This window comes from Artemia franciscana, chromosome 5 (genome assembly GCF_032884065.1).
Source record: "Artemia franciscana chromosome 5, ASM3288406v1, whole genome shotgun sequence".
Classification (NCBI taxonomy): Eukaryota; Metazoa; Arthropoda; class Branchiopoda; order Anostraca; family Artemiidae; genus Artemia; species Artemia franciscana.
In genome coordinates this window covers 49,287,975-49,302,321 of record NC_088867.1, presented here as the reverse complement: position 1 = coordinate 49,302,321, position 14,347 = coordinate 49,287,975, and the positions used below count along the sequence as shown (strand labels likewise).

General features: G+C 33.1%; 1 protein-coding gene and 1 long non-coding RNA gene across 2 annotated transcripts in view; one reads left to right on the top strand and one right to left on the bottom strand.

The window, feature by feature from the left end:
* The window catches only part of LOC136027528 (zinc finger MYND domain-containing protein 11-like), a 447,024-nt gene that overhangs the window by 123,515 nt on the left and 309,162 nt on the right, over positions 1-14,347 (bottom strand). The window lies entirely within an intron of this gene.
* On the top strand, positions 9,314-10,764 carry LOC136026785 (uncharacterized). Its single transcript, XR_010617427.1, has 2 exons — positions 9,314-10,007; positions 10,061-10,764. It is a non-coding gene; the product is annotated as an uncharacterized LOC136026785 (long non-coding RNA).

Below are 14,347 nucleotides of genomic sequence, written 5' to 3'. Positions count from 1 at the left end.
GTTTTCATGCATTGAATTTTTAAATGAAATAACAGTGTATACAGTACTTTTGCGTTGACGATAGCTTCTGGTCTATGGATGAGCATCCTAACCCCAAAAAACCTTTGGGCGTTTTCATGAGTATCTAGGCTTGTATGAGAAGTCTAGAGGAACAATTTGGTTATAATAGATTTTGAGTTGATTGTAAATCGAAAGTAACTCTAGAACAAAAGAGGTTATATCATTAAGTGTTAATTATTTATAGCATAAGAGCAATAGCATTTTTCATAAGCTTACTATATGAGTGGGATTGAATATTAAACATATTCCAAGTTTTGGAATAGACCCTAAATCTCTTTTTTAAAGATACAAACCAGTGTTGTCGGCTATGTCATACCACATCTGAAAACTTATACAATTATTGAAAAATCTTAACTCGAGTATAGAATATGAAAAATAGATTCTTAAGAATGTCGAAATTTTAGTTATTTTAGAAACACTGCATAGAGGTCAGAATCGAAATCCTACGGGCAACACAGTAAAATTCTACGGTTGAATCATAGGGTTTCATTGTCACGTGACACATCCGACATCGTTTATTGCTTGATAGCCAATGATTAACGCAGGGGCGGGGGTAAACTAAATAAAAAAACAATTTTTTTCAAGTGAAAATAATTAGGAATTTAAAACTAAAAAAGAACCGAAATTATCCCGTATATGAGGGAGGGGGGATACTCCATCCTCATTTCCTTGTTTTTGACAATAAAGTAGTAAAGTTCTTTAAAATACTTCTTTTTCAAATTCAACGGGCTTTGTGTTTGATCACTCTTTCTTAAAGAACTACGACACAAAGTCAAACGTTAGTGTGAAGAGCAGGGGATTCAACAGAGTAGTGCCCGTGAAATACACGATAATTTCTGTTCGATTTAAGATTTAACTTTGCTTACTACTTTCAGTTGAAAAAAAATAGTTTTTCTTTTATTACCAATCGTATTTCAAATCATGCCTGGGAATCCGCCTCCCTCCTCTATCGGAAGTTCTTCCCAGGATGTTTCCTCCCTATGAAAAATTATCCGCTTGAAAAATACCCCCACAGAAAATTTCCTTCCTATTACCAAATATTTCTGTATATTTTCCAACACCAAATAACAAATAAACAGTGGGTAAATTGCACAAATTACATCCATTCCGTCAGGGATAACGGGAGTTCATGCCATCCCTATGTTTGAATGAGCCCTCTTTCGATCTTTCAGAACTATTGATTCGGGACGATTAGCCCTGAAAAAAAAACAAAAAAAAAAAAACAAGCATCTGTGATTTATCTTCTGGCAAAAAGACAAAAATCAAAAATTCCACATAAAGTATATAGGAGCTTGAGAAAGGCTCTCCGATGTCCTAAAGCTGATGGTGTGATTTTTATTGTCGCTTGGGTTTTTGGGGATGTTTCCCTTTTTTCAAAAAACGGACAAATTTTCTCGGGCTTCTAGGTTCTGATGGGTAGCATAATTCTGTTGATGTGTCAATATTTATCAAAATTACTTTTTTAGAGTTTTGGTTACTGTTGGGACGAGTCACTCCTTACTTACAGTTCATTGCTGTGAACTGTTTGCTAAATATTTTTTTTCAACCGAATGTAAGCAACAACATTCAAACTTAAACCGAACAGAAATCATTTCGTATATTAGGGAGCTACCCCCTCCTCAATCCCTCACCCTTCACGCTGAAGTGTTTTAGCACTTTAAAAAAGCTTCTCATGAAAAAGTTCGTGGTAACGAACTGTAGTAAGGAGCGACCGGGCTCAATAGTAAACGAAATTCTAAAAAATGGAATTTTGGTGCTAAAAGAAACATCAAAAGAATTTGATTTTTATACTGAGTTTAAATATATAAATTTAATCAAATTTAGTCTTCGCCATATAAAGTTACGAGCCTGAGAAAATTTATCTTATTTTGGAAAATAGGGGGATACACCCCCTCCCCCCTAAAAGTCATAGAATCTTAACGAAAATCACACCATCACATCCAGCGTATCAGAGAACCCTACATTAAAAATTTCAAGCCACTATCTACAAAAATGTGGAATTTCGTATTTTTTGCCATAAGACAGATCACGGGTGCGTGTTTTTTTTTTTTTTCAGGGGTCATCGTAACGAGAAAGCGGTCCTAGAACGTCACAAGAGGACTCATTCTAACGGAAATTAAAAGTTCTAGTGCCCTTTTTAAGTGACCGAAAATTTGGAGGGCACCTAGGCCCCCTCCCACGCTCATTTTTCTCCCAAAGAGACAATGGGAGACATTTTTCTCCCATTTCATACAGTAATGGTTATTGAGAAGTGTACAGACGTTTTCGGGGGATTTTTTGGTTTGGGGGTGCGGCTGAGGGGAGGGTGCTATGTGGGAGAATTTTTTCTTGGAGGAATATGTCATGTGGGAAAAGAAATTCAATGAAAAGGGTGCGGGATTTTCTAGCATTACTATAAAAAAAAACAATGAAAAAATAAACATGAAGACGTTTTTTCAATTGAAAGTAAGGAGTAGCATTAAAACTTAAAGCGAACAGAAATTATTGTGCATATTAGGGATTCTAAAAATACTTTAGCATAAAGAGCGAGGTATTTAGGAGGAGATAAATACCTCGCTCTTTGTGCGAAAGTATTTTTAATAATTTCAATTATTTATTCTACGGCCTTTCTAATTCAGGGGCCATTTTTAAAGAATTGGAACAAAACATAGGATTTAGCGTAAAGAACGAGGTATTGACAAGGGGACAAACCCCCTCATATACATATTAAAAACATAAGAATATAAAAGTTTGTTACGGAAGTTAATTCTTAAGTTACGTATATTTTTTCTAATAAAAACATTCGTTAAAAATTAAAAGTTCTAGTTGTTTTTTTAAGTAACCGAAAAATTGGAGGGCAACTATCATTTGATCAAAACTAAGAGAAAGCCATTTAGCCAAGAAAAGAATTGATAAGCAAATTTCGTTTTAATAATTTATGTGCGGGAGATTTTCCTCCCCGTGTAAAATTCTCTTTGTGGAAAATCCCCTATCACAGAAAATTCCTCTTGAAAAATTCCATATGAAACCAATAGCAAACAATATGCAAACAATGGGCAAGTTTCTTTCTGTTGACCTAAAAAAGGCACTATAACTTATAATTTCCATTTGAATGAGGCCTCTCTTGATTTTGCCCTCTCTAAGATCATTGGTTCACTGTGATAACCCCTAAGAAAAAAACAACAAATAAACACGCATCCGTGATGTTTCCTCTGGCAAAAAATACCAAATTCCCCATTTCGTAGATAAAATCTTGAAACCTCTACAGTAGTGTTCTCAGACAAGTTGAATCTAATCTTTTGATTTTATTTAAGAACCATTTGGGTTGTTTTCCTATTTTTCTAAAATGAGGCAAAATCCCTCTGGCTTGTAGCTTTTTATGCTTCTTTTAAATAAATAAAAACAAGATTTGTTCAATTGAAAGCAAGGAGCAGCGTTAAAACTTAAAACAAACAGAAATTATTACATCCAAGAGGTATGTTACCCCCTCCTCAACACCTCACTCTTTATGCAAAAGTTTTTGAGTACTTGAATAAAAGCTTCTTATTGCCCTAATTAAGTGAGCTTTGTTTTTCAGGAGTCGGTCTTAAAGAATTGGGACGAAGTTCAAACTTTAGCGTAAAGAGCGGAGTATTGAGGAGGGGGCAACCCCTTTCATATACCTAATGATTTCTGTTCGTTTCAAGTTTTAATGTCGCTCCTTACTTTCACTTGAAAAAACTTGTTTTTTCTTTAATTTTTGATCGTTTTTTAAATAAAGTCAGGAAATCTAGTTCCACCTCTACGGAAAAATCCCTCCTCCCCCATAGTTATACCCTTTAGATAACTCGATCCTGATGAAAATTTACACTGGACAATTATTCTTAACATGTCAATACGTTACGGGAATTCAGGCAAACTCCCCAAGTGTAAAATTTCTCCTGACAAATTCACCTCCTGGAAAATTCCCTGGACTTTCCTTCCCATGAAAAATTCTCCCCGTAGAAAATCTCCCAGCAGAAAATTCGTCCCCTCCACCCGGAAAATGTATGCATGTTTTCGAATTGCAAATACTATAGATAAACAATGGGTAAAGTTTATAACGTAAAGACATTTCCCCAGAAGTTGTGAGAGCGTTCATGTTATCTCCTAAGATATAGTTATTCGGCTTTTCAACTATTCTGAACAAAATGGCTTTCTCAAAATTTTGATCAGACGATTTTGAGTAAAAAGGGTCGTGGGAGGGGGTCTAGCTGCCTTCCAGTTTTTTTGGTCACTTGAAAAGGGCACTAGAATTTCTAAAGTTCGTTTTAATGAGTCCTCTCCCGACATTCTAGGACCAGTGAATCGATACGATCACCACAGGGAAAGCAAACCAGTAAAAACCCAAATAAACCACGCATTCGTGATCTATCTTGTGGCAAAAACTACAAAATTCTCCACTTTCGCAGATAGGAGATTTAGAACGTTTACAGTAGGGTTCTCTGATACGTTGAACCCCCCCCCCCCCGGAAAATTTATGGGTACTTTCCAATTGCAAATACTACAGACAAACAATGAGTAAATTTTATAACGTAGACATTTGCCCGGAAGCTGTGGGGGCGGTCGTGTTATCTCCTAAGATATAGTTATTCAGCTTTTCAACTATTCTGAACAAAATGGCTCTCTCAAAATTTTGATCAGACGATTTTAAGTAAAAAGGGTCGTGGGAGGGGATCTAGCTGCCTTCCAATCCTATTGGTCACTTGAAAAGGGCACTAGAATTTCTAATGTTGCTTTTAATGAGTCCTTTCCCAATATTCTAGGACCAATGAATCGATACGATCACCACTAGGAAAACAAACCAATAAAAAACCCAAATAAACCACGCATTCGTGATCTATCTTCTGGGGAAAACTACAAAATTCTCCACTTTGGCAGATAGGAGATTTAAAACGTTTACAGTAGGGTTCTCTGATACGTTGAACCCTCTACCTGGAAAATGTATGCATACTTTCCAATTGCAAAACTATAGATAAACAATGGGTAAATTATATAACGTAAATACATTTCCCCAGAAGGTGTGAGAGGGGGGGGGGTCATGTTATCTCTTAAGATATAGTTATTCGGCTTTTCAACTAATCTGAACAAAATGGCCATCTTAAAATTTTGATCAGACGATTTTGAGTAAAAAGGGTCGTCGGAGGGGGTCTAGCTGCCCTCCAATCCTTTTGGTCACTTGAAAAGGGCACTAGAATTTTTAATGTTGTTTTTTTAGTCCTCTTCCGACATTCTAGGACAAATGAATCGACACGATCGCCACTGGGAAAACAAACCAATAAAAAACCCAAATAAACCACGCATTCGTGATCTTCCTTCTGGGAAAAACTACAAAACTCCTCACTTTCGCAGATAGGAGATTTAAAACTTTTATAGTAGGGATCTCTGATACGTTGAATCTAGTGGTGTAATTTTCATTCAGATACTATGACTTTCAGGGTTCCCTTTTTTCGAAAATTAGGCTCGTAGCCTTTCGTGGATATTAATAAACTTGATGAAACTTGTATAGTTGGAATAAGCATAATGAGTTGATTATTTTGATATAAATAACGACGAAGACCATACTGCTTTTCGATCACAAACACCAAAAACAAGGAGAACAATAGGGAATTTTTTAAGACAATGGGAAACAAATTAGAAGGAATATTTGGGCCCTATGTCCGAGGGCTGTCCTCAGCAATACAAATTAGAAAAAACAACTTACTAGAGGATAAAATTAATAAAACTAAACCAAACAGTTTTTTAAAACAGTCCTAGCATTCTTACTTCAGCAAAGTTCAACCAGGATCGATAAATAAATTGTTATGAAACGAGGTAACTCAATGAAATGAAAGAAAATGATTTAAAAACAGGTTTTTAATGTCAGCCTAGCTTTTTTCACTGCTGATCTTATAGGTCTATTTGTGACAGGTTCTGTGTTAATATCTATTGGTTTTTTTTTAATATTTTGTAAGGTCATTTTTAATTAAATTTGTGTATAAAGCATTCAGTGAATATTCACCTAAATCCCTATTTAAGGAAATATTATTGTTAATCTTAAGTCTGATTTCAATTGCTGCTCGAACTTCTTGCTTTATGCCTAGAGCATTGCTAATAATGATGGATTCTTCAAAATGTATTTTGTGGCTAGGATTTTCGAAAACGTGGCTACTTAAAGCAGAATCAAAAGAAACAGAAGTAATATTAGAATTCAGAGCTTTGGTGATATCATCTTTAAGTTGTTGTACGCGTTTCTCGAAATTCTGGTGAGTTCTCCCTACATAGAATTTGCCACATTCGCATGGTATTTGATTTGGACACCTTTTTGGCGAGTAACTGGAGTCTTGTCTTTACCAGAATTTAGGGGATTTATGGTTGTCAAATTATTGGTAAATACAACATAAAGATTATTTTGTGTGCATACTTTTTTAAGATTTTTAGTGATTTTTGGGATATACGGGAGGTAAATTATGTTTTGGGGCTTATCGGGATTTTCACATGGTAAATTGTCGTTGATTTTATTTGAGTGTCTTTTCACTCTACAGTTAATTGTATTAACGATTGTATACTCAATCGGTGTACAGTTAATTGTATTGTAATTGTATAAAAGAGGATATCCATTTCCAAAAAGTATGTCCCTGATAAAGTCTAGCTCAGCTGTAATGAAGGAATCAGAACAAATATTCAGCGCATGATCTACAAGAGATATTGCGACACCTCTTTTAACTTGTGGGGGGTGGTTTGATTCAAAATGTAAATATCTATTGTTTTGTGTTGGTTTTCTGTAAATAGTAAAATTGAGTTCATCTAAGTTACGAATAATTAGAACATCTAGGAATGAGATTTTATTTGCAATTTCAATTTCTAAGGTAAACTGTAAATTCCTATCATATGTATTAAGGTGATCTAAAAAAAACCCTAAGTTCATTTTCCCCATAGTTCCAAAGTGAAAATTACCTTTTATCTGTTTTAAAGCCAATCCGAAGTTTGTTTTTCTATTTTCCCTATTTTTTCCACCATTCCCACATGTTTCAGAATAACCCTGTATTTCAGTGCTTCCACTCTCGAATCTCAAAATTCGAGGACAAGTTTTAAAAATTCCGGGAGTTTTCGAGGACAAGTCTTCAAGATTCGGGGGATTTTTGGGGGAATGTTCAAAATGAAATTTCGTTGCCAAAAATTGGGTAGCCAAAATTGGCTATGGCTTCATTTTCAGGCTCAAGTAGGGCTTATATAATATTATAATATATATATATATATATATATATATATATATATATATATATATATATATATATATATATATATATATATATATATATATCTATATATATAAAAATAAGTTGTCTGTGTGTGGATCTGTGGATGGATCAGGTGACGTCATGTTTGTCCGCATATGACGTCTGAATTATTTCACACTAATACAAAATAAGAAAAAAAACTAAAAAAGGTAAAAACTACAAAAAAAACTAAAAAGAAAAAAAACTAAAAAAGCTAAAAAACTAAAAAAAAACTAAAAAAAGGTAAAAAACTAAAAACTAAAAAAAACTGAAAAAACTAAAAAAAAGGCAAAAACTACAAAAAAAACAAAAACTAATAAAAAAACTAAAAAATCTAAAAAACTAAAAAAACTAAAAAAAGGTAAAAAACTAAAAAAAAACTAAAAACTAAAAAAGAAAAAAACTAAAAAAAGGAAAAGACTGAAAAATAAAAGAGAAAAAGAAAACTAAAAAAATATGATTAAAAATACAAAAAAATAAAAAAGATAAAAACTACAAAAAAACTAAAAAGAAAAAACGAAAAAAACTAAAAAAATAAAAGAAGCAAAAATCTAAAGAAGGTAAAAACTACAAAAAAAAGAAAACAAAATAAAAAAATCTAAAAAAGCTTAAAAACTAAAAAAAAAACTAAAAAAAGATAAAAAACCAAAAAAAGGAAAAAACCATAAAATAAACTAAAAACTAATAAAAAAATAAAAAAAGCTAAAAAACTAAAAAAACTAAAAAAAACTAAAAAAGGTAAAAACTAAAAGAACTAAAAAAGAAAAAAAACTAAAAAAAGGAAAAAACTGAAAAATAAAGGAGAAAAAGAAAACTAAAAAAATATAAATAAAAATAAAAAAACTAAAAAGATAAAAACTTCAAAAAAAACTAAAAAGAAAAAAGAAAAAAACTAAAAAACCTAAAAAAAGGTAAAAACCAATAAAAAAAAACTAAAAACAAAAAAGGGAAAAAATTAAAAATTTATTTCATAGTTTTCAACTGACGAAATTACAGACCGGGACATCGGGACACAAATGACGACCGGGACACCGGCACATAGGGAATATGAATGACGACACTCAAAGAGAAAGCGACCGGGACAAAAGGAATGTTCGATTAGCAATCAACAAAGCACCGGGACACAAATGACGACCGGGACACAGGGAGTATAAATGACGACCAGGATATAAGTAAAAAAAAACTAAAAAAACTAAAAAAAGGTAAAAACTACAAAAAAACTAAAAAGAAAAAAAAAGAAAAACTAATAAAAAAACTAAAAAATCTAAAAATCTAAATAAACTAAAAAAGAAAAAAAAGAAAAAAGGAAAAAAATAAAGGAGAAAAACAAAACTAAAAAACGAATGTATATACAGACCGGGATACAAATGACGACCGGGACACAGGGAATATAAATGACGACCGGGACACAGGGACACAACTACAACGGGGACGCCGGGGGGCACAGGGGGATATAAATGACGACCGAGACACCGGGACACATGGAATATAAATGACGCCCGGGACACTCAAAGAGAAATCACAGACTGGGAAACCGGGACACAAATGACGACCGGGACACAGGGACAAAACTACAAAGGGGATGCCGGGGGGCACAAGGGGATATATAAATGACGATGGCGACACAGGGAATGGTAGATTAGCAATCACCATCAACAAAGCTCAAGGGCAATGATTAGAATCATGAGGTATAGATCTGAATACGGATTGTTTTCCCATGGACCATTATATGTTGCATTTTCAAGAGTCGGTAAACAATCTATTTATATGCACAGACAATGGGACAGCAAAGAATGTTGTATATTCGCAAGTTTTACGTAGTTAAAAACATATATATATATATATATATATATATATATATATATATATATATATATATATATATATATATATATATCTATATTCACAGGTGGGACATAGGGACACAACTACAATGGCGCGTAACTAATATGGCGCGTAATCTATATATATAAAAATAAGTTGTCTGTGAGTGGATCTGTGGATGGATCAGGTGACGTCATGTTTGTCCGCATATGACGTCTGAATTATTTCACACTAATACAAAAGAAGAAAAAAACTAAAAAAGGTAAAAACTACAAAAAAAACTAAAAAGAAAAAAAACTAAAAAAGCTAAAAAACTAAAAAAAGGTAAAAATCTAATAACTAAAAAAAAACTGAAAAAAATAAAAAAAGGCAAAAATACAAAAAAAATAAAAACTAATAAAAAAACTAAAAAAGCTAAAAAACTAAAAAAACTAAAAAAAAACTAAAAAAAGGTAAAAAACTAAAAAAAACTAAAAAAGAAAAAAACTAAAAAAAAGGAAAAAACTGAAAAATAAAAGAGAAAAAGAAAACTAAAAAAATATGAATAAATATATATAAAAATAAGTTGTTTGTGGGTTATGTCTGTCTGTCTGTCTGTCGAGTGACGTCGTGTTTGTCCGCATATGACGTCTGAATTATTTCACACTAATACAAAAGAAGAAAAAAAACTAAAAAAGGTAAAAACTACAAAAAAAACTAAAAAGAAAAAAAAAACTAAAAAACTAAAAAAACTAAAAAAAGGTAAAAAATTAAAAACTAAAAAAAACTGAAAAAACTAAAAAAAGGCAAAAACTAAAAAAAAACTAAAAACTAATAAAAAACTAAAAAAGCTAAAAAACTAAAAAAACTAAAAAAAACTAAAAAAAGGTAAAAAACAAAAAAAAACTAAAAACTAAAAAAGAAAAAACTAAAAAAAAAAGGAAAAAACTGAAAAATAAGAGAAAAAGAAAACTAAAAAAATATTAATAAATATAAAAAAGTAAAAAAATGGTAAAAACTACAAAAAAACTAAAAACTAATAAAAAAACTAAAAAATCTAAAAATCTAAATAAACTAAAAAAGAAAAAAAAGAAAAAAGGAAAAAAATAAAGGAGAAAAACAAAACTAAAAAACGAATGTATATACAGACCGGGACACCGGGATACAATTGACGACCGGGACACAGGGAATATAAATGACGACCGGGACACAGGGACGCAACTACAATGGGGACGCCGGGGGGCACAGGGGGATATAAATGACGACCGGGACACCGGGACACAAGGAATATAAATGACGCCCGGGACACTCAAAGAGAAATCACAGACTGGAACACCGGGACACAAATGACGACCGGGACACAGGGAATATAAATGACGACCGGGACACAGGGACATAACTACAAAGGGGACGCCGGGGTGCACAGGGGGATATATAAATGACGATGGCGACTCAGGGAATGGTCGATTAGCAATCACCATCAACAAAGCTCAAGGGTAATCATTAGAATCATGAGGTATAGATCTGAATACGGATTGTTTTCCCATGGACCATTATATGTTGCATGTTCAAGAGTCGGTAAACCTGACAATCTATTTATATGCACAGACAATGGGACAGCAAAGAATGTTGTATATTCGCAAGTTTTACGTAGTTAAAAACATATATATAATATATCTATCTATATTCACAGGTGGGACATAGGGACACAACTACAATGGCGCGTAACTCATATGGCGCGTAACGACTTACGCGCGCGGGGGGGCTTGGGGGGGGGGGCGCGAAGCGCCCCCACCAACTAGGTGTTGGGGTGGCGCGAAGCGCCACCCCAACAGCTAGTACGTATATATAAATAAGTTGTCTGTGTGTGTGTGTGTGTCGAGTGACGTCATGTTTGTGTGTCGACTGACGTCCATGTTGGTCGACTGACGTCATTTTAAGGATTGAGCTGTATGCGTCATGAAGTTGTTTGTCGACTGACGTCATATTTGTCAACTGATGAAATTACATACCGGGACACCGGGACACAAATGTAGACCGGGACACAGGGAATATAAATGACGACCGGGAACCTCAAAGAGAAATTACACACTGGAACACCCGGACACAAATCACGACCGGGACACAGGGAATATAAATGACGACCGGGACACAGGGATACAACTACAACGGGGACGCCGGGGGCACAGGCGGGATATATAAATGACGACCGGGACACAGGGATTGTTCGAATAGAAATTACAGACCGGGACACAAATGACGACCGGGACACAGGGAATATAAATGACGACCGGGACACTCAAAGAGAAATTACAAACTGGGACACCGGGACACAAATGACGACCGGGACACAGGGAATATAAATGACGACTGGGACACAGGGACATATCATTAGAATAATGAGGTATAAATCTGAATACGGATTGTTTTTCCCATGGACAATTATATGTTGCATGTTCAAGAGTCAGTAAACCTGACAATCTATTTATATGCATAGACAATGGGACAGCGAAGAATTTGTATATTCGCATGTTTTACGTAGTTAAAAACATATATATTTATATCTATCTCTATTCACAGGTGGGACACAGGGACACAACTACAATGGCGCGTAACTAATATGGCACGTAACGACTTACGCGCGCCGCGGGGGGGGGGGGCTTGGGGGGCGCGAAGCGCCCCACCAATTAGCTAGTATTGTATATTATACAATTTAATATGTATAATATATATATATATATATATATATATATATATATATATATATATATATATATATATATATATATATATATATATATATATATATATATTCCATATAATTTAGACAACAGATAAGAAAGGGGGCAAATTGTTCCAATCACCTTTTCAAGTACTTTCGATAACTTATATTTACCGTTAAAACTACTTTTATTACAAAACTGTAAGATAAGCTCTTTGGTTTTGGGTCCAACGTTCAGTGTTAGGATCTTAACTATGATTCCGCTAAAGAACGCCATGAGGAATTTTCTCCAGTAGTGTGATAAGGGATAACTCCCATGAGTTTATTTTCGCTAGGACGTAAATGCGAGTATTTCTTGCTTTTCTCGTTCGATAGCTTTTAAAAATGTCTTCTTGGTTCCCATCAATCAATTGATTTAAATAAAAACAGTTAAGAAAAAAGTTATTAAGTCTTCTTGCAAGGCTCAATGGCGGGTAAAAAATGCAGCCAACGAAATAAATACAACTCCCTAACTTTATAGATACCTAATAATATAAACTACAGATAAGAGGCACATCAAACAGAAACACAGAACAACTATAAGTTCAAGAGAACAAAGGACGAAAGGAAGAAAAGAAAGAAAGAAAGAGAATTGAAAGAAAAGATAAATGTTATTCTTTTAAAGGTGCAAAAGAATGATACCTATAAGTTACCTCAGGTAGTTTGATAATTTACGACCCAGTTTAAGGTTTTAAATCAAAATTGAGGTAAATTACAGACGAAGTGAAAGGAATTTCTATTTAATCAATTTCACTGACTGACATTTGTCGTAATTAATTATTATTCTTATTATTTTGTTGTTCATGGATACTAATTACTGAAATTTGTTGATTAAAATTCGAATATCTGTTGATCAAAATCCAATTTTGACTAAATATTGACTGTGACCGAACAACTACTTTAGTATATAATACATAAACTTAGGCGGTGAAAATTATATCTTACTTTTAAAACCAAGTACAATGTTATAACATTTCAGAGTTATACGCAAAAATAAAAATTCTTCGGTACCCCACACGATATATCAAGATTGTTACGACTCATACAGTATATTCCACACAATTTACCGGTTTATTTGTTGTTTTTTTACATTGTAAACAAAACCTCGGTAACTTAGAGATTTAAAAAATAAAAGAGGCAAAAACAAAATGGTTCGAAGTTTTATGTTTCAAAGTTTCTCATTAATTTGAAATCCGAGCATAAAATATTAAATTTACCTACGATTTTTTTTAAACTTATCTACGAAACAAAAGTTAATCACCAAGTTGGCAACCTATTTGATTATTATTCCCCACTTTATTATTATTACAAAATTAAATTATTACAAACTTGATTTGTAGCTTTCAAAAGAGGACCAAGAAAAATCCACAAAAATTATCGTACTTCAAGCAAACTCTCATCCTTGGTAAATGTCCTAAATTATTGTGCTTTTCATTTAGTGTTAATTGCCAATATTGTATTCTAGTATTTGTATGCTAATATTTCTAATTTAATTTTAACTTTTTTAATCTAATTTGGAGTGCAATTATTTGGTTTTAAAATTGATGCAAAAAGTTTTAAATCCCTTGTCTCCACAATTTATCGGTAAAAGAGATCATTAAGCTAAGATTTCATTTGGTTAGATTAAAAAAAAAAAAAAAAAAAAAAAAAAAAAAAAAAAAAAAAAATTATTAAATTATTCACAAAAAACGCTGATAGTTGGTTCCTCTGAAAACAAGACACGCTTACCCATGAATCACTCACTGAGGCAACATTCTTCTTCTTCTTTGATACCTGTTTGATCTTCTTGGGCGAATTGGAGATCTTTTCCTTCTTAGAAGTCTTCGGATTTTTTTAGGGCATTTTTTCCAGAGACTGCGATGGAAAAGGGGGACTAAGATCGAAGTTTTTCTAAGCCTCCTATAAATATGAACTTACGAGCAAAAATTCCCGACTTGAGCAAAATTTCGCTTAGCGATTCACGTCACTATCCCACTCTCTTTTTCAGCTCTTACTCTAATATTTTTTCTTTTCTTTTTAAAGTCTGATTCAGTGTAAGCATGAAAAAGTAATTCAAGTACATTTTTTCTTAACAGTTACTCAGTTGGCTAAAAAAAAGAAGTTATGCTAAAGCCAATATTTTCGTCTTTTTATCAGCATCAATCCTTATTCTTATGAAATTTCCTTAAGAATCACCTACATTTGATTCACTCTAGCTTTTATGGTACAATCTAAGTCCCAGAAAAATTTTCCCAGAAAATTTGAGTAAACCGATTGTTCAAAGGCCAAACCTACCAAGTCTACGTTTTCTAGAATTTAGTCATTGTACCCGACTGAATCTTAACTTACATTCACGAAGATGTTTTCACAAATAAAAATTAATGTTCTGAAAATGACATAAGAATTTTTTTTGCCGTCAATTGTTGAACAAGCGACTCAGAAATCAATTTGATGGACTCCACATCCAGATGTGCAAAAATACATCCTT